General features: G+C 38.7%; 1 protein-coding gene across 1 annotated transcript in view; it reads left to right on the forward strand.

Annotated features, from left to right (window-relative positions):
* Thsd7b (thrombospondin type 1 domain containing 7B) overlaps positions 1–24,388 on the forward strand; it is a 949,886-nt gene that overhangs the window by 694,367 nt on the left and 231,131 nt on the right. The window lies entirely within an intron of this gene.

A 24,388-nucleotide genomic window follows, 5' to 3' on the forward strand; every position in this document is an offset into this window, starting at 1 on the left:
TAGCAATATTTTATATATATATATATATATATATATATATATATACACAATTACAGCTAACTGATTTTAACCAGAATCATAATTTGCTATTTTAAAATTATATATACTTACATTGTTCAAATAATATCAATAAAATTGAGAGGCCATCAATTAATTTACAATATATTCATAATATAATCTTCAAAAATTCAGAAATGATGGTCTAGTTTTCTTTTACCTAAGTCTTTATCCTAATTTTCATTGCTGTCAATCTTGCCGATTCTTCTACAACTTTCCAAATCTATTTTGACTATTTCTCTACATGTTTCCCCTAGAAGTCATACCTATTTTAACAAGTGACATCCTGATGGATACCTTTCCATACAGCTGTCTAATAAAGTTGTCATATTAAGCAATCAGAGTTGACTAGAACATCTTTCATCTTGTTCTACCCAGTGTCTAAACTTTAGCATAAGAATCATAATAAAGAAATCAAAGTATATCCACAGCTACATACTGATTATTAGATTAGGACTAATGATTTTAAAATCAATAAATAGATGGTGCACAAGTGAAGTCAACTAAAATGTCTTTATCATAAGGGTGGTGATGTGTATCTCACATGACTATGTGTATACTTTTACTGGGAACCTTTCAAATAGGCTCCACAAGCCTCTACTGATAATTCTGTGGTGTCCACCTCTTTCTTCCTAACCCCATTTTGATTTTGATAACATATAAGTTGTTGATTGGAGGGGTAATAACATTTAAGACTGGCAGATTACTTACTACACGTTAGCAATCAACCAAGACATATATAAGTTGTAAACTTAGATAAAGTTAGTGAATCTTTTTCTCCTCTTTATTGTAAGATAATGGCCATTGCACCTTCTTGTAAGATGGAAACCTGTTCCAGAAAACAACAACAACAAAAGGATTGTAAGAAACAGCATTACGATGGTGATGAAACCTCGTAGCTGTAGAAGCTCAATTGAGAAAGAGTAAATTAGTATTAATAAAAATGAGAATGAACAACTTCGGCAGAAATAAACCTTACAAACAAAATCAAAATGGCGGTTTGCAGTGAGGATGACTTCCAGTGAATATTCTCCAAGAATACATGTTGACCATCTCTAGGGAATTTTCCAAGACAATGGAACACAACAGCTAAGCTCTCATATTTATGAGCATTTTTATTTATTATCACATCTTCCTCAGCTTTATAAGCTTCCATTGGAAACTTGGTCTTTATAGCACTAGAGGTAACTATTAATGTTAATATTCTGATTTTATAAATAAGGAAGTTGGTGGGTGACCACTAATGTGCAGAAACACATCTATTAGAGGTAAGAGTAGGAAAGAGTTAATGACAGAAGTCTGCCTGTTGTGACTCAGGAGAAAACATGCTGTATGACATACTTACCAAAGATATAGCACTCATAACCTTGAAAGGCAGCATGAGCTAGAAATTACATCCAAGTCTGAGAATAAGTTAGGTGAATCTGCTAAGTGGAAATTAAGCAAAGGAGGGCTGTCTGCAAGGGATGCTTCTAAGTTTTGAATTCAAAGAGGCAGTTGTAGCCAAAAATCATCTGGTTTTGTGATCATCAGAAATGAGTGCTTGATGTTAATGAGCAGAAATAGAACTTATTATAGAATTTGTTATTATATAAAGAATTTTCAGGTACCTGGCCTGCATGTACAAGTAAAACGGTAATGCGAATCTATATTTCCTATACTTTTTAACTTCATGTTTATTGCCAATTTACAAATGAGAGTTGTATATATGTATATTGAAATGAAATGATGGTATTTCTTGTGAATATGTGAAGTGGTTAAGTCTATAATAGACATCAATCATTTCAGCCATTCTGTCATTTACTCTCAGCAATTTTGAGATGTGCAATAAGCTTTTATTAACCATGCTGTGACAGATTTCAGTTAAAGGAAAGTAACTCCTCAGGTAGTTCCTCTACCCTCAGGTGGCTACTCTCCTCAGGTAGTAGCTAGGCACTACCCATTCTCCCCACCTCACCTCTCCATTAACCCTCAGTCCACTTTGTTCCTAGTGTGCTTCTTTTAGATCCAAACCCTAAGTAAGAACATGCACTATTTGTCTTTTTGTTCTAGGTATTTTCAATTTTTGGTTTTTGAGACAAGGTCTTACTCTGCAGCCCAAGTTGCCCTGGAACTCCCTATGTAACTCAGATTGGCCTTGAGCTTACTGTAATCCCCCTGTTTCATCGTTCGATGTCTTGGGCTTATAGGTATGAACAACCATTCACAGCCAGTGTTTTTTGTTCTGTGCCCGGCTTATTTCACTCAACCCTGTGCTCTCAAGATCTAGCCACATTTTTGCCATTGACTACACATCTGAATTTTTAAGGCTAGATTGTTTCCGTTTATTATATGCACATGTTCTTTCCTTTCTCACTACTGCCATTTACACAGGCTGATTGTATAATTTAGCAATCATGAACAGTGCCACAATGTACATGGAAGTGTAGACATCTCTTTAACATACCAACTTCAACTTGTCATGATAAATACTAGACTTATGATTATAGAATTGTATTCTATGGTTTTATGATAACTCTTCTACTTTATAGTTCCACAATATGTACAAGACTTCTATTTTATCTACACATATTTTGTATCTTACATATACTTAATGATCAGCTAAAATCCTAAATCTTCACACTCATTCACTAGTCTGTGAATAACAAGGGAAACTTCAACTGGGCAAAGCAAGGTATTTAAAAGAAATTCTCCTAAGACTAATTCCATCTCTAAAGCAAGGTCACTGATCCTTATCAATTTATCTAGTGGGAAGTTACCTGTGGTGACATCATCAAATATTTGTCTTTGCCTGTTATTGTGGGTTCTTCATGTGTTTTTGCCTGTGGATGTGTGTGCATGTGGATATGTGTCTTTGTGTGCATATATGTACATGTGTGTGTATTTGCATTGCATTCAGATCTTATTTGAGAATTCATACTCTCTCAGTTCATCTAACAAAAATGTAGGCTGTCAAAGACTCTCATTCTTTAGAAAATAGTGTCAGCTTTACTGTTGATGTCAGATGTAACTAAATTACATTAGCAAGAGAGGCACAGTTCCTTAGTATCTTGGCATGAAGAAAATTGATTGTGTGTCACATTTAATCTAGTACAGTGTTCATAAGAATATTGGGAATATTACTGGGTAAATGTTAGTGCACTAACATACTTGCTCTCCCTCTGTTTCTTTTTGGGGGGAATAGGGTATATGTGAGGGCAAGAACTTTCTGCTTTGAAAAACATTCCAGCCTCAGCTAGATGGTTATGCATTGTCAACTTAGAGTCAGGAAAGACCTAAATGAAGAGCAGCCTTCCCCATTGATGAAAGGGTGCTTCGCTCAAACTCAGAGAACACATTAGAATAGTTTCTTATGTACCAATTATTATTTATATTCTCAAAGGCATGAGTCCTTCTAGCAGAAAGAAATAATCTCCAAATTGTCTCCCAAGGGGTCTTTCAAGAGTGCCCTGAAAAACTTTGACATTTAGATCCCATTGACGACCAGCCCATTGATATAAATGGAAAGGTTGGCATTATGTATACACACCCATAAACTGTTCTGACTCCTTCAGTGAAATCAATATTTATAATCTCTCATAAAAGCCTCCCTTTAAAGCAGAACCTATCAACCCTCTAGCTCTTGCTCTGGAAGTGCCCCAGTGACAGCTATCCTTGAGTAGCTTCTGCTAAGTGTATTTGTGATGCTAAATAGCTCACAGTGCAGCTGTCCCTGAGCTCTTATCTTGGCATAAATACCTTCTACATAGTTTATTGGATTATCAGGTCAGTTGGCTGATGCCCTTGACTCTATTGTGCATAATAAAATAGACAATATATTTTAATTTTTACAGTCTAAATGTGTTGAATGGATTTAAATGTACTTGCACTGTATATTTTTTTCTTTTGAAATGATGCTATTAGCAGATTAAATATGAGCACTGTAAAGCCCCACTGGACTTACATTTCCTTTTAAGAGTTCTTTACATGATTGAAGTCAGAGGCACTTTAGAAAAACACACGTTTTGTTTATATGTCGAAGGCATTTTATTCACAGTTTGAATCCAGATCTTGTAAGAGATTCATTACCTATACATTTTCATGATACGCTCTACCCAAACACATTTTGGAAGACTTTAATGCCTCTGCCTTACTTAGTGGATGTGAATTAAATGTGTGTGTTCTCAAGATATGATTGCTATTTTAAAGATGCGTCTCTTCTCCAGTGAAAGGTGACCTAAATTTGCAAATGAGAACAATGCATTTTATTTTTCAAACCAGGGCAATCATGTTTTTAAGCTTTCTTTCTAACGATATGTAAATGAATTTTACCAGGAATGAACACATATAAGACTTAAGGCTGAACAATGGGTTCTGTGTGAATTGCTGCTTCAATAATGGTCATCCTCTTTGTATTTTTCATTTGTTTGTTTGTTTTTGACCCCCCAAAAATATGGCTACACTTAAGATTTAATTTGATTTAGCCAATGTGGGTATCCTCACACAGTCCCTGATTTCAACCAAATCATCCCTGGCTGCTCAGCTTGGACTGAGAGTTTTGGAAAGATCCCCAGACTGAAGCGGAAGAAGAAACCTTTCTCCTCAGAGTTAGGGGAAAGGCAACCCAAATTGAGCCCTGTTTGCACATCCACCAGACACCTCCTGTGGGGGAGGGTAATTGGTGGTTGTACCTTTAATAAGAACTGTGTTCGTTGTGGAGCATCACGTGGTGAGGAATGAAGGGCTGAACAAGATTTTCATCTTTAAGAATGTTTGGAAGGACAAAGCAGGGCTGGTGGGAAACTCCTAGCACACGTCCTTTCTCTCTCACGTGGCAGTTACCCCAGCCCTACGTCACTCTACCTGTGGACAGTGTGAAACAGCCTCTGCGGTGGGCTGTTTGAATTTTGTAATCTTTATGCCCATCTGTCAGAGAAATTCTGTACTTCGAGAGGGTGTGGCATCGCCCTAATTGAGCTCACAGGAAAAGCTGTGTTTCTCCTTAGCTCTTGCCCCGGTGCCATCTCCAAGAAATATGGTTTTGCTTCTCAAGATATCTCCTCCCACAACACGTGTACCCACACATACCCTACTCTGCATGATGCAGAAGCCAGAGCCAGGGGGCTCATGAGCATCTTGGAACCTTCACCATTATTAAAAGCCTCAGGAACCGCTCATGAGAAAGCAGTGGGCTTGTACCTGCTGTCCCCTCATCCCGAGGCTTACCTTTATTTTAACTGTTGCTGTTACTCATTATGGTGAACCGCTATTCTGTGTGCACTTGAATTCACTTTTACTTGCATTTACTAAGGGTGTTAACGAGGTGCTTCTAGAAATGTCCGGATAGCGAAGTTCCTAAGTGTAGCTTTTATGACACTGTAAAATTGGAAGGTGGGGAAATTTCGTGCGGTTTGGTTTTATAACTCTGTCATTGTCCTCTCAAGCTTCATATTATCTCTAACCCCTTAACTGTAAACTCCACTGAAATATTAGATAACAACAACGTTCTGAATGCCACATCATCTGTTCACAGTTTTTGTGAAATCATTTCTTTTAACCAGATATGAAGCAGAAGTTATTGAGCCCTTTCTAGAAAAATATTGACAAGATCTACTTTTTTGTTTTTTCCAAGTCTGTCAATTAAGTTATGAATGTGGAATGAAAAGGCCCTCCCATTTTAGTCCTTGAAAACACACAGATCTGAATTAAACTGCAAGTATGGCTTGCTATACCAGGAGGAGTATGAAGTCAGCACACCCAAACTCGTGGGCTGTGGTGCTTTCTTGAACAGAAAATGAACTTAAAAATAAAGGCTTAAGACATAGTTGAAAATTTATTTGAAATGATGCATTTCTTCCCTGGTGTGTCAGTTGATTATTTTCAAGATTTTTTTTTCCAGAAGGTAAATTTCTGGTCCTGTATAAGTCCTTGCAGAATAGCATTTGTAGGGTGGTGACTTGGTTTTAAGAGTCAAGGTAAGTTGTTTGTCTGAGAAAACTGTCTCTGTCTTTTGAAACCCAGAGTCGATTATTTCATAACTACTATTGATCGTGAGCACAAAGAGAACACCGAGGTTGAAGCATTGCCATAGCAACAGTGTCCCAGGACCCTGCCCTCCATGCTGTCACTCAGTACACTAGAGAGAATCAAGAATGGGATTTCACTGACAATGTTTCTTGTGTGCTGATTCTTCTGGTCAGGAAGGTTTGTGAATGCTGCCCCTGTTGAGATATTTGCTCACTGAAGCCAGAACTGGTGGTAAATTAAACCCTTAGAAGAGTAGATAGATTGCTGACTTAGCTTTCCCTGCCTAAGTCACAAAAGGAATCACTTGCTTCCCCAGTCCCACATTCGGAGTAAACCATCTAAAACCTTTCCATCCTACAGAAGAGACTGCATTTTAAAAGAATGTAAGCATCACCCACTCAGTGTGAGCCCCTGAGATACTTAAAGTGTTAAAACACAGTCAGGTTTGGGCTCAAGTTGCAACTTTCTGAGTCCCAGGTTTGTAATTTCTCAGGTAAGGAGCTGATAGCCACTTCTGAATTTATTAGTATTGAATATAAAATGAAGACATTCATTTCCTGTATCATTGCTTGACACAATCAATGCATCTATCTATCTACCCTTCTAACTATCCATCCATCTACTTATCTATTATCTATCAATCTGTCTATCATCTATCTATCTATCTATTTATGTCTGTGTAGGCATGTGAGTGCATGCACATATGTGTGCTCATATGCACATGTAGACACATGCCACAGCACACATGTGGAGAACAAAGGTCCTCAAAGGGAACCATTTTTTCATCATATGTCATTGATTGAATTCAGGCTTATCAGTGGGCACATTTAATTAAGCAGTCATCCTACCACCCTGGCACATAGCAGATGTGTGATGAATGTTAGATATGACCATTTCTCCCAGAACTTAACACATAATTGTTTTCTTCCTTCCTTCCTTCCTTCCTTCCTTCCTTCCTTCCTTCCTTCCTTCCTTCCTTCCTTCCTTTCTTTCTTTCTTTCTTTCCTTCATTTTCTTTTCTTTCTTTCTTTTACATTTTTATTAGCTATTTTTATTTACATTTCAAATGCTATCCCCTTTCCCTGTTTCCCCTCCAAAAACCCCCTATCCCATCCCACATCCCCTTGCTTACTAACCCACTTCCCTGACCTAGCATTCCCCTACCGTGTGGCAATGAGTCTTTAGGGGCCCAAGGGTCTCTCCTCTCATTGATGTCCAACTAGGCCATCCATTGCTACCCATGTGGCTGGAGCCACAGGCCCTTCCATGCATACTCTTGGATTGGTGGTTAAGTCCCTGGGAGCTCTGGGGGGGGGGGGTATTGTTGTTCCTCCTATGGGGATGTAAACCCCATCAGCAACTTGGGTCCTCTCTCTAGTTCCTCCATTGGGGACCCTGTGCTCAGTTCAATGGTTGGCTGAAAGTGTCCCCCTCTGCATTTATCAGGCACTGCCAGGGCTGCTCTGGAAACAGCTGCATCTATTAAAACCAATGAATTCATGAAATGCTTAGGCAAATGGATGAAACTATAAAATATCAACCTTAGTGAGGTAACCCAATCACAAAAGAATACACATGGTATGTACTCCCTGAGAAGTGGATATTAGCCCAGAAACTTGGAATACCCAAGATATAACTCACAGACCACATGAAGCTTAAGAAAGAAGACCAAAGTGTGGATTCTTTGGTCCTTCTTAGATAGGATACAGGATACGCGTAGGCGAACATACAGAGACAAAATGTGGGGCAGAGACTGGAAGAAAGGCCACCCAGAAACTGCCCCAACTGGAGATCCATCCCATATAGAGTTACCAAACCCAGACACTATTGTGGTGTCAACAAGTGCTTGCTAGCAGGAGTCTAATTGTTTTCTCTTAGTTTGCCTTTCGGAGCAAATCTGTGTAGGCTGCAGTCTCTTTTATATCCAGGTAAAGGGGCATTTGTAGTCAAATAGGTAGGTTGTAAGAATTCTTCTCAGATGTTCAGTAAAAGCCTGTACCTGTATGAGGAGTGATTTCCCTTCCATTCAGAACACACTGTATGGCACTATACTTTTTTTCTTAGTGGAAGAAGGAATGTGACTTTAATTCAGTTAAAACTAATTTTGCGAACTTGTGCAAATTTATGATTCATTTTAAATGATTTGGACAGCAAAATAACCTGTGAATTCTTACAAAGCACACATTGCCATTCAATTACTAGTCAGGGATAGAAATAACCCATGGACAAATCAAAATGTCACCATAGTCCTTCATGGCTGCCTCTCTCTACCAAAGATGTCTGTTTTTCAGGCTGGTGGTGCTGTCACCTTACGGTCTAAGATCACCTTGCTGTGAGTGGAAGCTGCATTGTGTGCCTTGCATCTTCTCCTGTCTAACATCACATTTGTGAGAGTTAGTCTTGGTGTTTTCTTCTTCACCTCAGAGTATATCTCACTTACTTTATACCCTCTTCATTATTGTATCATATATAGTGTATTTCATCATTTTCTTGTTAGCAGACAGTTGGCTTGCTTGTAGTTTAGAATTATTACAGAAAGCACTGCCGTGGCCATTCCTGTATGACTCTTTTGGTACACACATGTCTGTGGAAGAATAGGCTTTCGGGCTGTAGAATAGCATGCACTCAACTTCAGGGCTAGTGCACATTTCAGGTTCTAAACTAGCCTAGGTCCTGCTATGCTCATGTTCCCCTTCATGATCACTCGGCCATTCTTCCTCCCCTTCTCGCTTCCTCTAATCTCTTCCTATGTCCTATATTCTGTTATGGACAAAGTGGCTTCATGAACTTTCTGCACCACAAATATGATTAGATCTAAATATATCTGGGGGCCTTTATTACCTCGATATGAAGTGGCAGCTGCATGATATTTTCTCAGACTTGTTATGATGTGACCCCCCAACTCTGTTTATCAGTGTAAAGTCACATGCCCAAAGATCAAAGACATCATGCTGGGGGAGTTTCTGGATGATAGACTTTGTATTCTATCTCCCCTGTCAGCCCTCAGCTAGGCTGTCTCAGGAAGTGTGAGAGTTTCCATTCTCAGGCTGATCAGATAAATCAACAGAATGATCCAAACACAGTATCTTCTTACAGAAATTCTTTTTCCATTTACTTTGCCACAACCAGACATTGTTTAATGACGTTAGATGTTTGGGGTCTAGTCTATTGCCCTTTCTGTAGGAAAGACCCATCAAGTTTATTACATTTGCATTAAAATTCTGTTCCACTGTCATTTAAATATAGATTGTGTAAGACAGAATAGAGTTGCTGCCTTATTACCACAAGAGAAATTTCTTTTCCTTAGTTGACAAGGAAGAGACATGGTGTTTATTATTAATGCCGAAAACAGGTACAAAATTCATTACAATATATACTTCCAAAGGCTTTCTCCAAACAGCACACACTTTCCAAAGCCTATATTTGATTCTGAAACAGAACAATCTTGTCTTTGTCATTAGTCATTTGAAGGCAAATTAGTTTGATCAACAACATAAGGAATCAGTGTGGGTTGACCTGGCTCTCTGGTACAACCTATACAAACTGGAGATGAGTAGGGATAATGTAGCCTAAACCAGCATGGAAACCATAACACCAGAGAGAAGTTGCTGTCACTTTTCTCTGCATTTATTACATGTATGCTATCTTGTTTAGAAATGTTACTGAAATTCAACCTCCTCTTCCCCATTTGTTTTCCTAGTTCATGCAATTCGACCCAACTATATTTTGTAGCTATACCCACGAACTTTTCTTGTTCTTTTCTTACCATATTATGTCATCATCGTCATCATCATCATCATCGTCATCATCATCATCACTAGCACCACCACCACCATTGCCATCATCATCATAATCAATCATCATCATCAATCACCAGCATCATCAGCATCATCAGCATTAATTAAAACTGTAGTCACATTCTCACAGGTGAGATTCTTCCAAAAGCAGAGACGGCATTACAAACCAATAATTTTATTTCTCAACTGCTTAGAGAACACCATGAAGGACATGAACACAAGTATGGCAGAGAGGGAAAAGAAGCCAGTAAGAGGTATGTTATTGAGCCAGGAACTATGGTGTTCCCAACCCTGAAAGCACTTTGTGGAGGCTGAACTACACATGGCTCAGGCTGACATTACCTGAATGTTGGAGGGCTGGTCCAGCATCAAGGGAGAATAGCATTGGCTGGAACAAGATTTGGTCTTGGAGATATTGAGGGTTACCTTTTAATAATAAAACATTCACCTGGCTTAAGTCTAAGTTACTTTGCAGCAGTAGCTTTGGTAGCTTACCTGCATGTCTGAGTTCCTCTGAGGCCAGAAACTGCAGTCTCTGGTGCACCTCATTATAAAACAGCTGAGGAATAGGTAAAGTAGCCTTTGTTCTTCCCTCCCCAGGAACTGCAAGGCCCTAACTCCCAGCCTGTTAGTTAAAAGACACAGGAAGAAAAGGGGACACTTTGAAAAGTGATTTTAATCTTTACTTCTAAGTTCTTCTTCCCCAAAAAGTTCTCCCTTACTCTCTTTGTCCTCAGCATTTATATGTCTTTCACAATACATGATCACATGGTTAAAATAACCCACCACATCAGAAATCAACTCAAATCAGAAATTGAATAAGAAGTTTACAACAGAGATGTTTACATGCATATCCACTAAGAGTAATTATCTGGCTAAACATTCATTATCTGTCACAAGCTCATCAGGTTCATAGAAAGTTAAAAATCATAATTTTGTGACTAAGATATTATTGAAATTTTGTAAAGATAAACCCAGTCAATGTTTTATCCTCTGTTCTTGCACCTACAATAAATCATTGGTTCCCTTTTCAGGACCTTTTGTTAATTGTTTTACAACCGCTTGGAATGTGTTCTAAGTTGTAGATACCTCCTTTCTATCTCAGAAGCAATTAACTCATGACCCTTGATGACTGGCACAGTTCTTATTGCAGTTTTAATGTCACAGAGGATTTAATAGCAGTCCTATTATAAAGAGCTTAATTATTATTAGTATAATTTTAGGAATTATTTTTTCTTTTTCTTGTTTAAATTGGATATTTTCTTTATTTATATTTTAAATGTTTTCTAGGTCTCCCCTTCAGAACCTCCCCATCCCATTTCCCCTTCCCTGCCTCTATGAGGGTACTCCCCCCAACTACCCACCTACTTCCATCTTCCCTCCCTAGCATTCCTCTACACTGGAGCATTGAACACCCTCAGGCCCAAGGGCCCCTCCTCCCACTGATGTTCAACAAGGCCATCTTCTGCCACATATGTGGCCTGAGCCATGGGTCCCTCCATGTTTTTGCTTTAGTTGGTGGTCCAGTCCCCAGGAGTTCCATGGGTTCTGGCCTGTTGACACTGTTGCTCCCTCTATGGGACTGAAAACTTCCTCAACTCCTTCAGTCCCTTCTCTAACTCCTCCATCAGGGACCCGGCACTCAGTCCAATGGTTGGCTGAGGGCATCCGTCTCTGTATTTGTCAATCTTTGGCAGAGCTCAGGAGACAGCCATATCGGGCTTCAATCAACAAGCCCTTCCAGGAATCCACAATAGCATCTGGGTTTTGTGGCTGTATATGGGATGGATCCCCAGGTGCGACAATCTCTGGATGGCCTTTCCTTTAGGAATCTTATATAATTCTTATAGAATCATCATTAACAATTAAGAAATTGTCTATTTGTCTATATAACATTACTACCAGACAGTACATCACCATTGTTCTGCAGAAATCTGCTCAAAAGGGTGGGCTAATACCTATTGATTATTATATTTCTAATAATAACAAGAAGAGCATATCAGCTGTAAGAAGAAATCCTGGGATGAAGTCTCTATGGGACCTTGCCTCATAGAACTCACCCATCATAAGGCATGCAAAAACAGTGGGGCACTTCCAGGAAGGCCACCTACCAGCCTTAGCTGGTATCCTAGAGGGCACCTGATACCTGGACTGCCTGGGAATTTGCAAATTTTATGATTACCTATTTGAAGGAAAGTCAAGTCAATGATTCCAAGCTGAACATAAACGGTCTCCCTCTGGCCAGGACAAAGCCCTTAAGCTCAGACAGGCTGGTGGACTGTGACAGGGCAGAGTGAAAAGTTTCTGGCCAGATTTTCACTGTGTGACAAGAACAGAAGCACTGAAGTGTCCCCGCTCATTTCTTAATTAGGGATAATGATTTGTCTGTGCTATATCAAAGCACAAGTGCACCTCTTTTCTATCAAGATTATGGGTCATTCTGGCAAATTCTACCCAGCTCTCAGGTTCAGAGAGGGTATTCAATGTGCTTGGACCTACCTGCTAAGCTTTTCAATCATGTGCTTGACCATATATTGAATCTTTTCTATCTTTGCTAAGTATACGCATGCAGTGGAATTCCTTGTGAGCCATTCAGTGTTCTCCTATGTGAAAAAAATTATCCAGATAAAGCTAAATCCCCAGGTAGACTGGCTTTGGGACAATAAACAGCTCAAGTAGTCATGAAACCTCCAAATAGCAATCACTGACTTCTCCATTGTGGCTTGGCATGAGCTTTTCTTGAGTGTGTATCCCACCCTACCCCCAGACCAATTAAATCAGAATTCCCAGGGATAGGATCCAACTGTCGATATTTGTTTAATCTCCAGTAAATCTAGTGTGCAGTCAGGGCTAAGAATTGCTATCTAAGGCAAACCCATCATCTTGTAAATGAGGTATCCAGGGCTCTCAGAAGTGGTATGACATCTAATTACTGAGTAGAATAGGGGTCCTGACTTCCAGCCTATGGTTCTTCCCTTCTTGAACATCTCTTCCATCCAAATGAACACGGGTACAATAAGAAACACCACATTCACTGGTCTCTTATAGCAAGCAAGCAAGGAGCATCCTGACTGCATCTTAAAGCACTTCACCCTGACCTTCAATACTGAGTGGCCAGGACCACAAACAAGAATCTTTTGGGAAAGCATTTCATTGAGCTGAATGATATTTCCTAACAGTTACCTGACACTCAGATATGAAAGAGCATACCTGTATAAATACATACTACTCTGTATGTGGAATACTAAACATACTATCTCTAACGGCTTCATGGTTTTGATAACAAAATGGAGGTACAAAATGAAGTAATATATATTCACACACACACATATATATATGAATGCCAATCATAAGAAAAATAACTAAAACAGGGGTCAACACATTTTCCTTTGTATCTTTAACAAATACTGTATACATATGCTCATGCTGTATAATTAGAGATGTTAGAAATGGACAGGTGAAAGTGTCATTTAGGAAAATATAATAATGGAAGTAAGAATTGGGTGCATTCAGTCAGCTCCAAGACATACCTCAGATAGTCATCTTCCAAAGTGAAAATGCTTGCTGTGGGTACAATTTCCAATGTTCCTGTTCCAATCATAGGGTTGGGTATGTCTGTTGCTTTTTATTATATTTATATAAACACACAATCACTATCTTCAAACACACCTGAAGATGTCCTCCCATCCCATTAAAGATGATTGTGAGCCATCATGTGGTTGCTGGGAATTGAACTCAGGATATTTTGAAGAACTGTTAGTGCTCTTAAACACAGAGCCATCTCTTTAGCCCCATGTCTGCTTGTTTTGTTTTTGTTTTTAAATGTGTGTTGATGGATTATGTGATATAAACAAATGGTAGAACAAAACTACACGCATCACAGGTGGAAAATAGAAAAAGAGAAAGTAATGGCACACCATAAACTCTTTAGCGGCACCACCCTAATTCCCTTAGCCTCTCTTCTACTAGGTTCCCCACTCTTTAACTATATGATACTTCCCAGTAGTGCCAAGATACGGACCACAGGATTTGGGGGATGTTTAAATAAATAAGAGACACTGTAATGTGAATGAGAACTTTCAGTGGTAGTAATTTTCTGATGGATGCTAGTAGTTTTCAAAAAGAGAATAAAAGAGAATTCAAATATATTAAAAAGTTTGGCAGGAAGCTTGCAGTGTATTCTGCCATCATTTATACATTATTTCATTCAGTGACTAGCCACAGGATAAGAAAGCTCATTGAGAAACCACCGAAAAGTCCACCATACACCCTTGATTCTCCTCTGTTTTGATGCCTACACTATGAGTATGGTTTATCAAATTAACATTTTGAATATATTTAGGTGAAAAATTAAGTTTTTTATTGAAATATCAATGCTAAGAAAAGTATCTCAAATTTTCCTCTGCTGACACATTTCCTTGCCCAGGACTCTTCTCTGACACCTTTTTGAGGTGGTGCAGAAAGAACCTGATTCCATTTGCAGGGTATTTAGTGTAAATAACCTGCCAGTGCCTCACTCCTATGATAAACAACACACACCCAAACCAGAATAAGTATCATAACCATTCACCACGTTACTGCTCCTTCTTGCCAGAAAAAAAAGAAGCCCCAGTGAAAACTGTTAACTAGATTTCATAGACTTACCTCTTGATACAAAACTGTTTTACAGAGTGAAAGAGCTCGTGGGCTTGGACATTGAGACAATGAATGAAGGTTTAAAAAAATGCAGACACCAGGCACTTAAAGCTTGATTTATTATATACTGTTTCAGAGGATATTTGAGGTGTTTCATTCCACAAAGAAAGCAAGAAGCAAGTGTTTTGTCTTCTGTTTTAATTTGCTGAGGACAGGGCACTCACAAATACATCAGTGAGTTTTACTGTATGTTTTTGAGACTTTTGTAAAAACTGAGGTATCTGCAGGGTTGTGTGCTTGTCTCTGGGCCTTCTATTATATGTCACTGATCTGTATGTCCACTTTTGTGTCAAAACCAATATAGTTAGTGTCTGTCACTATGGCTCTGAAGTACAATTTGAGCTCAGATAATGTGATGCTTCTGGCTGTGTTGTTTTGCTTTTAATTGCTTTTGCTATTTGTCAGGGTCATATTTTGTTTCCATATGAATTTTAAGAATGTTTTCTCTAGTTCTAAAAAAAAATGCTGCTGGAATTTTGATGGAGATTCCATTGAATCTGAGGTTTGCTTTTGATTATACAGCCATTTCCATAATAGTAAATCTTCTAATTCAGAAGCATGGAAAACACTGTATTAAGAGAGGCAAGCCAGGATTAGAGGGATAATATGTGTATTCTTGCTCATATATGCATCTTATACTCTAGATGTTAATATCCATACCCAGGTAAAAATAAATATGGGTGAAGTAAAGAAGAGTTGAAAGAGTCAGTAAAACTGGGAAGGATTTAAGGGTTAGAGAAAGACAACAAAACAAAATGGAAATACCAGAGAGAAGGGGATCAGTTGATAAAGTAAAAGAGATAGCACAATCAGTGAAAGTATAATATGAAAATCTCATGAAACCATTCCTTCATAAACTATTAAAGTAATAAATATAAAATATAAAATATAAAGTTCATGTTACCTCCTAATGATAGAAAGAGTAAGGAAGAAAACGTTTTAGAAGCAAACAAAATATTTTTTGCCAGACTTTGATGGTTCATTGACATTGTGAAATTATTATTTTTTGCTGTGAATGAATTATATGCTACTGGAGAAGTGAGTTTGCATGTGTATTTAGATGTGTTATAGCTATATTACACTTCAGCCTTGTGTTTCCAACCCTTGAAGCTTCCCATGGTGATTCCATTGCTTTATGTATAACAGCTAGACCTAGGAGCTAGAAAGGTAGAAGCTACCCTGGGGTAGAAAGGGAGAAGAATGTTTGCTATCCATGCGATGTAATTGCATGGTTCCATGTGGCTCAATCTTACCTTTTTGGTGAAAAAAAATATACTGAGCCATTTTTTGTTCCACTGACTTGGCAACTGTATTCTTTTCCACCTTTTAATGAATAATGGGTCTCCTATAGCTGACTGAAGCTATATGTAAGTAGGCTAAAAGAAGGGACAGGCTTAATAGGCTTAATAAAGTCCAAGGATGGAAGGAAGCCTTACAAACCGGATCACTAGGTAAGCTTATACTGACATGAATCTTTTTAGATCCTTTAGCTTTATGAAGATAAAACTCCATTGAAGTATAAGAGCCCCATGTCTAGGAAATCAAATAAGAGGGGTGACTTGTAAAATGTTGAGTAAATGCTTTGGAAAGTAACTGAGGGACCTATTTAACTCCAAATAGAGAAAGCAGAACCAAGGCTAAAACAGAAGGAACTTGGTGGTGTCGGAGTGAAATACATGCATCTTGAACTCGATAGAGGAGCATCCTCTCATGAATTATTGCTTGTTCTTTGCAATAGCACATTATTCAGGAATACTGATATATGTTCAGGTTTATTACTTAATTAAAAGCAAGTTATGGGCATTTTCAATCTATATATAATTTATATCATTTCTGAGTCATGAATTTCCCATAAGTGCATTGGCTCTAATCATCAAAAAGGAATTGTAATAACTAAGTACAGTCACTTTCTTTCTTTCTTTATTCCAGCAGATGTTACAAAAGAAACTGTCACAGCTGCAGAAATTGATATGCAAAAGTATAAAAGTTGGCATGGAAAGATTAATTTTCCGTTCTTTATGCCCTTGGTCCTTGGAAACTTTGCTCTTCCTTCACAGTGAGGCCCTGGGCTTCACAATTTGGGTGTCTATGGACAGAGGGTAATCCTCTGCTCTGTTCTATTTTGAGATGAACCAAAGTGGACCCATTGTTGCTCTAATGAGTTTGTAAGAGATGCTCTGTGCTGAGATATTGGCTCTTTCTTTTGAATGACTAGCATGTGGAAGTAAGAAGCAGCTTTAACAACGTGGAAAACTTACACCATTAGAGTGAGCACAGCATAAAATATATATACCAGATGTTTCAAATGACTAGATTTGGAAGAAAACATACAATTAATCTACATTTTAGTACTAAGAACAAATTTTAATTTATTCTGATTAACTACTTTATAGCCCATGCAGAAGAACATTTGAAGGAGTTATGGAAAGGCTATAAAAAGAGTTATAACCAAAAGATGTCATTTAGTTGGCACAGGAACAAGAGGGATTTTTTTTTTTTATGCCCATGCCCATATCTCTCAACAGAGTTCAAGTTTCACTTGCCTGGAACCTTTGATTGAATTACAAACGTGGAATCAATATGAGAAGCAGATTAACTCACTTAATTACAGGTTGTGCCAAGGTTTAATACCTCTGCAGACCAGGTAAATTGTTCTAATGTTATGCCGCATACTTCCTACTTAACTGCAGTCAAGTCAATGAGAAAAACATGAACAGATTTCTTGACAAGAATTATTGTAAAGGTTACTGCCTCTCATGAAAATGAATGGTTCTGGTTCAAAACTTTCCTATGGGTGTGACAAGTTTGCAATTCTGAGTGGTGCTGAGAAAGGGTAGGTATTTCATAATGCCTGATGTGACTGACAGGTGGTATAACTGGCATTGTTCTTATTATCACAGTGCTGCTACCAGGGCTTGAGAAGGTGTTGGTGACCTTGTTTATTACAAACCTTTTACATGCCTGGATCTAACAGTTTAGGGGAGAGACCTGAGCTGAGTGCGTTATTCAGACCACTCAATGTTTGCTATTTTAATGTTTTGAATTTGTTATCAAACCTTTCAGATTAGGAATTCTTGCAATAAAAATTGTGTTCCTACGCCCTTAAATTATCAGAATGTCTGATAAATTTGAGTTGAAACTAAAAATGCCTTTTCTCTTCAAAAACATATAACTATACAGTGTTGTGGTAATTTCTGACTCCAGTAATCCCATATAACCCACACACAACCAGGTTAGAATATTTATTTTTTTATTAATTTCTATATTCTTTGTTTACATTCCAAATGATTTCCCCTTTCCCGGATCCCCCCTCCCCATATGTCCCATAAACCTTCTTCTCTCCATCCCTTCTCCCATCACCTCCCTCCTTTTTCTCTGTCCTTATATTCCCTTCCCATGCTAGATCAATCCTTCCCAGGATCAGGACCCTCTCCATACTTCTTCATGGGAGTCATTTGTTATGCAATTTGTGCCTTGGGTATTCAGGGCTTCTGGGCTAATTAATATCCACTTATCAGAGATTGCATTCCATGTGTATTCTTTTGTGATTGTGTTACCTCACTTAGGGTGATATTTTCCAGATCAAACCATTTGCCTAAAAATTTTGTGAATTCATTGTTTCTAATTGCTGAGTAGTATTCCATTGTGTAAATATACCACATTTTCTGTATCCATTCCTCCTTTGAGGGGCATCTGGGTTCTTTCCAGCTTCTGGCTATTATAAATAAGGCTGCTATGAACATAATGGAGCATGTGTCTTTATTGCATGTCGGGGAATCCTTTGGGGATATGCCCAGGAGAGGTATAGCAGGGTCCTCTGGAAGTCTCATGTCCAGTTTTCTGAGGAACCTCCAGACTGATTTCCACAGTGGTTGTACCATATTACAGTCCCACCAGCAGTGGAGGAGTGTTCCTCTTTCTCCACATCCCCGCCAACACCTGCTGTCTCCTGAGATTTTGACCTTAGCCATTCTGACTGGTGTAAGGTGAAATCTCAGGGTTGTTTTGATTTGCATTTCCCTAATGACTAATGATGTTGAGCACTTCTTAAGGTGCCTCTCGGCCATCCGAATTTCTTCAGGTGAAAATTCTTTGTTAAGATCTGTACCCCATTTTTAATAGGGTTATTTGGTTCCCTGGGGTCTAACTTCTGGAGTTCTTTGTATATATTGGATATAAGCCCTCTATCAGATGTGGGGTTGGTGAATACCCTTTCCCAATTTGATGGTTGCTGTTTTGTCCTTTTAACAGTGTCCTTTGCCTTACAGAAACTTTGTAATTTTATGAGGTCCCATTTGTCAATTCTTGATCTTAAAGCATAAGCTATTGGTGATCTGTTCAGGAACTTTTCCCCTGTGCCCATGTCCTCAAGGGTCTTCCCCAGTTTCTTTTCTATTAGTTTCAGTGTGTCTGGTTTTACATGGAGGTCCTTGATCCTCTTGGATTGAAGTTTAGTACATGGAGTTAAGACTGGATCAATTCGCATTCTTCTGCATGCTGACCTCCAATTGATCCAGCCTTTTACTCTAAGGTAGTGTTTGTCTTTGACCCTTAGGTGTGTTCCCTGTAAGCAGCAAAATGTAGGATCCTGTTTACGTATCCAGTCAGTTAGTCTATGTCTTTTTATTGGGGCATTGAGTCCATTGATGTTAAGAGATATTAAGGAATAGTGATTGTTACTTCCTGTCATTTTTGACGTTATTTTTAAAATTTGATTGGTTAACTTCTTTTGGGTTTGATGAAAGGTTACTATCTTGCTTTTTCCAGGGTGAAGTTTCCCTCCTTGTATTGCTGTTTTCCTCCTATTATCCTTTGTAGGGCTGGGTTTGTGGATAGATATTGGGTAAACTTGGTTTTGTCATGGATTATCTTAATTTATCCATCTATGGTGATTGAGAGTTTTGCTGGATATAGTAGTTTTGGCTGGCATTTGTGTTCTCTTAGAGTCTGCATGAGATCTGCCCAGGACCTTCTAGCCTTCATAGTCTCAGGTGAAAAGTCTGCTGTGATTCTGATAGGTCTTCCTTTATATGTTACTTGGCCTTTTTCTCTTACTGCCTTTAATATTCTTTCTTTGTTTAGTACATTTGGTGTTTTGATTATTATGTGACGGGAAGTATTTCTGTTCTGGTCCAGTCTGTTCGGAGTTCTGTAGGCTTCTTGTATATTCATGGGCATCTCTCTCTTTAGGTTAGGGAAGTTTTCTTCCATAATTTTATTGAAAATATTTGCTGGCCCTTTAAGTTGTAAGTCTTCACTCTCATCTATGCCTATAATCCTTAGGTTTGGTCTTCTCATTGTGTCCTGGATTTCTTGGATATTTTGGGTTACAAGCTTTTTGCATTTTGCATTTTCTTTAACTGTTGAGTCCATGGTTTCTATGGTATCTTCAGCATCTGAGATTCTTTCTTCTATCTCTTGTATTCTGTTGTTGATATTTGCATCTATGTCCCCTGATTTCTTCCCAAGGCTTTCTATCTCCAAAGTTATCTCCCTTTGAGTTTTCTTAGTTGTTTCTACTTCTGATTTTAGATCCTGGATGGTTTTGCTTAGCTCCTTCACTTGCTTGTTTGTGCTTTCCTGTAATTCTTATAAGAGATTTTTGTGTTTCCTCTTTCATGACCTCAGCCTGTTGACCAAAGTTCTCCTGTATTTCTTTAAGTGTTTTTTGTGTTTCCTCCTTCTTGGCTTTTGTATTCTCCTGGATTTCTTTCAATGATTTTTGTGTTTCCCTTGCAAGGGCTTCTAACTTTTGATCCATTTTCTCTTGAATTTCTTTAAGTATGTCCTTCATGTGTTCCTGTACCAGCATCATGACCAGTGATTTTAAATCCAAATCTTGTTTAACTGGTGTGATGTGGTATCCAGGACATGCTGGTAGAGGAGAATTGGGTTCAGATGTTGCCATATTGCCTTGATTTCTGTTAGTGATGTTCCTGCGTTTGCATTTTGTCATCCAGTTCTCACTGGTGTTAGTTGGTCTTGTCAATGCTGGACTCACCAGTGCAAGCTGCCCCTTCCCAGGTGGCCTCTGGTGCACAGATTACCTCCTGCACTGCCTGGAGACAGGGTGCTGTTGCCCAGGCTGTTCAGATCCCAAAGCAGACACCTGAAGGCTCCCGCTGGGGCCTGCTGGATTCACCAGAGCACACTGACTCCTCCCAGCTGGCCTCCCGGAAGCCCCTCTTGCCTCTTGCAGGACCTGGAGATGTGGTGTTGTTGCCCAGGCTGATCTGGATCCAGAAGCGGAGAGATCTGAGGGCTCCCGCCAGAGGCCTCAGGACTGGAACCTAAGCTCTGTGCCACTGGGGCAAGCTGTGCGCTCTCCCAGACTGCCTCTGGGTGCACACCAGATCTCCTGTACTTCCTGGAGACCAAGTCGGTTAGAATATTTATAAGCTGTACGCTTAGATAGGGCAGATCTATCACTATCCTAACTTATTTTCCAGCTATGAGAACCTTTGCTACCTGCAGTTTTTCCTGGCCACATGGTTCTGCTCTGCACTAGCTTCTACCTCTTTCTCTGTCCTCTCTCTCCCTTCTCTTTTCCTTCTCTCCTTCTGCCACCTGCTCACTCCAATTCTCTAAGACCTCCAGTCTCATCTTTCCTTTCGACTGCCCAATCACAGCCTCTGGTCTTTATTTGACCAGTTAGAATGGGAAGAAGTTTCTCCTGAAATCATCTGAGTATGGGGTCTCTTCTTCCTAGGTGGGGCAACACTTCTTGAGGAAGCAGAATTAGCATCAGAATACAACAGGGCACCAGGGCACCAGAACAACCTTCAATACAATGACCATCATTTTTTATTCTATTGCTCTCAAGGCCCTTAAGATCTGTTCTAATTTATTGTATAGTCTCTCTTTTCCTTCCTCCCTTCCTTCCTCTCTGTCTGTCTCTCTCTGTCTGTCTCTCTGTCTCTCTCTCTATGCCTGTCTCTCTGTCTCTCTGTCTCTCTGTCTGTCTGTCTGTCTGTCTGTCTCTCTCTCTCTCTCTCTCTCTCTCTCTCTCACACACACACACACACACAGAAAACCTTCCTCTGATATCACATGTACACACACACACACACACACATCTACATGTAAGTGTATGTGCATGCATGCATGTGTAGGTTTTCTGTTCTGGAACTAGGGTTAGATTATTTTATTCATCTGTATCAAATGGCTAGAATCTGTGGATGTTCAGGTTTCAGGTGCTTGATTTAGTCCTTGTCCTCCTGGCTATATGAAAATGTTATGTTTAATGGTTCTTAGTAACTGCTCACATACAGTAGTTGTTTGTCTTCATGTCAGTGTGAGGGACATGGAACTCTTAGGCCAAGCATCAACAGCCAGACTGTGATATGTGATATGGAGGAGATAGTCCAAATACAAAATGGCATTTTATGCTTCTATAATTAATTTATAAGCAAAACTAAAAGTAGTCATATAAAATGCATGACTTTCTGCTTTGACAGATACATCTTTGTCACAACCCTCAGAGCTAAATTGAAATTTGGGGCTGATGAAATTCTGGGGCAGAATGTGGTACAATAACATATTGTCTGAAGTCTGAGTCTTACACTCTGTTATTCAACCACTGTGCTGCCCTAGATAGCCTAGTCTTTTTGTATATAAGCTTTATCTGCAACAAACATCAGGCATGCTTCTATCTCAGCCTTAGCTGGACTCATATGCCTAGGAACAATTCCTGCCCCCAGCTAGGAAGATATAAGAGGAAAAGCTCACATGAGCTAGAATAGCAGCCCAAACCTATTTGGCAGATACTTCTTGGGTTCAGGGTTCAGAAAAGTGATCTCTAGGAGTCAAGAAATGGCTTTCTCTTGATGCTGCAGGTTCTCTGTATTGGGGAGAGGGGCAGGAGATGAGGTGCCCATGAGGTGGCTAACCAGGAGCAGCAGCACTGGCTTGTGTTTCTGTTGTCAACGGCATTATTCAAATGAAACAAATGCTTTTGAAAGTTGTTTCTGTTAAGCACTTTAACATGAGAGACAAGACCAATGTGGAGTGGTTCATACACACAGAGAGGGCTTAGTTCTTAACAGAGGCTGTTGGCTTGACGGACTCAGATCACATGAGCTAGAATCTGCCCTTGCTTCAGTTCTAAGCTGCAAGTGGATAAGCCTCCTTCTTCTCCCCTCCCCTTAACGCTGTGTTTATGGTACTTAGTGTCTGTTCATGCATGCTAATTGCTCATCTTTATTCCAGAGTGTGAAACATGTAGAGCACTTATTAAATTATTCCAGTCGAAATGGGATAAAAATTAGAAAATTTTTACTTAAAAGACTTTTAAGAAAGGCCACTTACAACAATGGTTCTCTGGCCTGAAGAGAAGGCTTGGCAGTCAAGATAACATGCAATTCCTGCAGAGGATTGAAGTTCAGTTCTCAATATCGATCCTCTGGCTATTCACAAGTCCCTGTAACTTCAGCTCCAAGGAGTCTGAGACTCTCTTCTCTCCTCCTTTGTATCCCATCATATGTTAGAACACACACACACACATACACACACACACACACACACACACACACACGCACCTGAAAACACACACACAAATAAAAAATTAAAATGTTTAAAACCAGTGATTCTCAAACTTTCAAGTTTTAAGATCCTTTTTACTTCAATCCAAAATCTATCCAATAAAACTCCTGATTATATGGCCTGCATCTCTCTGTGTTTGCTTTAGCCAAAATTTAAAGAGAGGAATTGAAATATACATTGTTAGTTCATCTTAAATAATTAAAATCCCTACAACCTGATACACTATATCAATGCAGCTTCTACAAGAAAAATTAAAAATAACCATTTTTAAAAACATGGGGTAGCTTTTCTTACGTGACATGTTTTTATATTTTAGCATATTTCTTTAACTATGAAAGATAACTATATCATAGTATGTACTTGTAAATGTAGTAGTCTTTTAGGATAGACTGGTTTAATAAAGTATTTGAAGAAACTCTAGCCATATATATATGTATATATATATATACATATATATATATGTGTGTGTTTGTGTGTGTGAACAGAGCGTTTACGTGTGTGTGTGTGTATGTGTGTGTGTATAGAGAAAGCATATCTATATACATATGGGTAGAAAATTAGAGAATTGTTTTTTATTCTTCAGAATTTAAAAATCTGCTAGGCTATCAGGTATTTTAGGTAAATGAGTAATTCACTCATTATTTTTTTTAAATATCATGCATTGATCTTTTAGAAAACATTTGACCATTGACATATGTTAAAGGTTATATATATATTTAGCATATCTAATTGAACAGTGTTGTTCTTTAATACCATCAACGAGCTTAGAAAAAAATCTAAGGTCTGGGAAGCTTCTGGGATAATGGAGGTAGAAGAAAGTTTTCCAAAAGTTTATCGCTTGAATGTTGTCATTGTAAGTAAATGTCAGTATCAGTTTCCCTTCATTCATTATCTGAGATGTCATCTGCAAAATACCAAAGAGTAGATAGCCTTAGTCTGTCTGCAAGCATGTGAGAGTGCTATTCCAGAAGCATGGGAGCCAGTGAGTACCCACTCAATCACATTATGCTGTTTCTTCTCTTAGGAAAGTCACGGAGCTTCTATGTGTACCAGGATTGCTCTGTGCTCATTTCAGAGTCAGCTGTATAGATTTTATAAGATACATAATAGAGTTTTCAGTTCAAAATCTACAATGACTGCCTGTACTGTTTGGTGACATTTTTTGATTAATTTTAGAGACCTGCAGTTTGTCCTTAAGGGCTTTTTTTTTATTAAGATGCATTAATTTTATATAAATAGCCCATCATGCTTTTGCATTCTGGTTACTAATGTTGTAGGTTTCTAAACGAATA

The sequence above is a fragment of the Apodemus sylvaticus genome, chromosome 12, assembly GCF_947179515.1.
Source record: "Apodemus sylvaticus chromosome 12, mApoSyl1.1, whole genome shotgun sequence".
NCBI lineage: Eukaryota > Metazoa > Chordata > Mammalia > Rodentia > Muridae > Apodemus > Apodemus sylvaticus.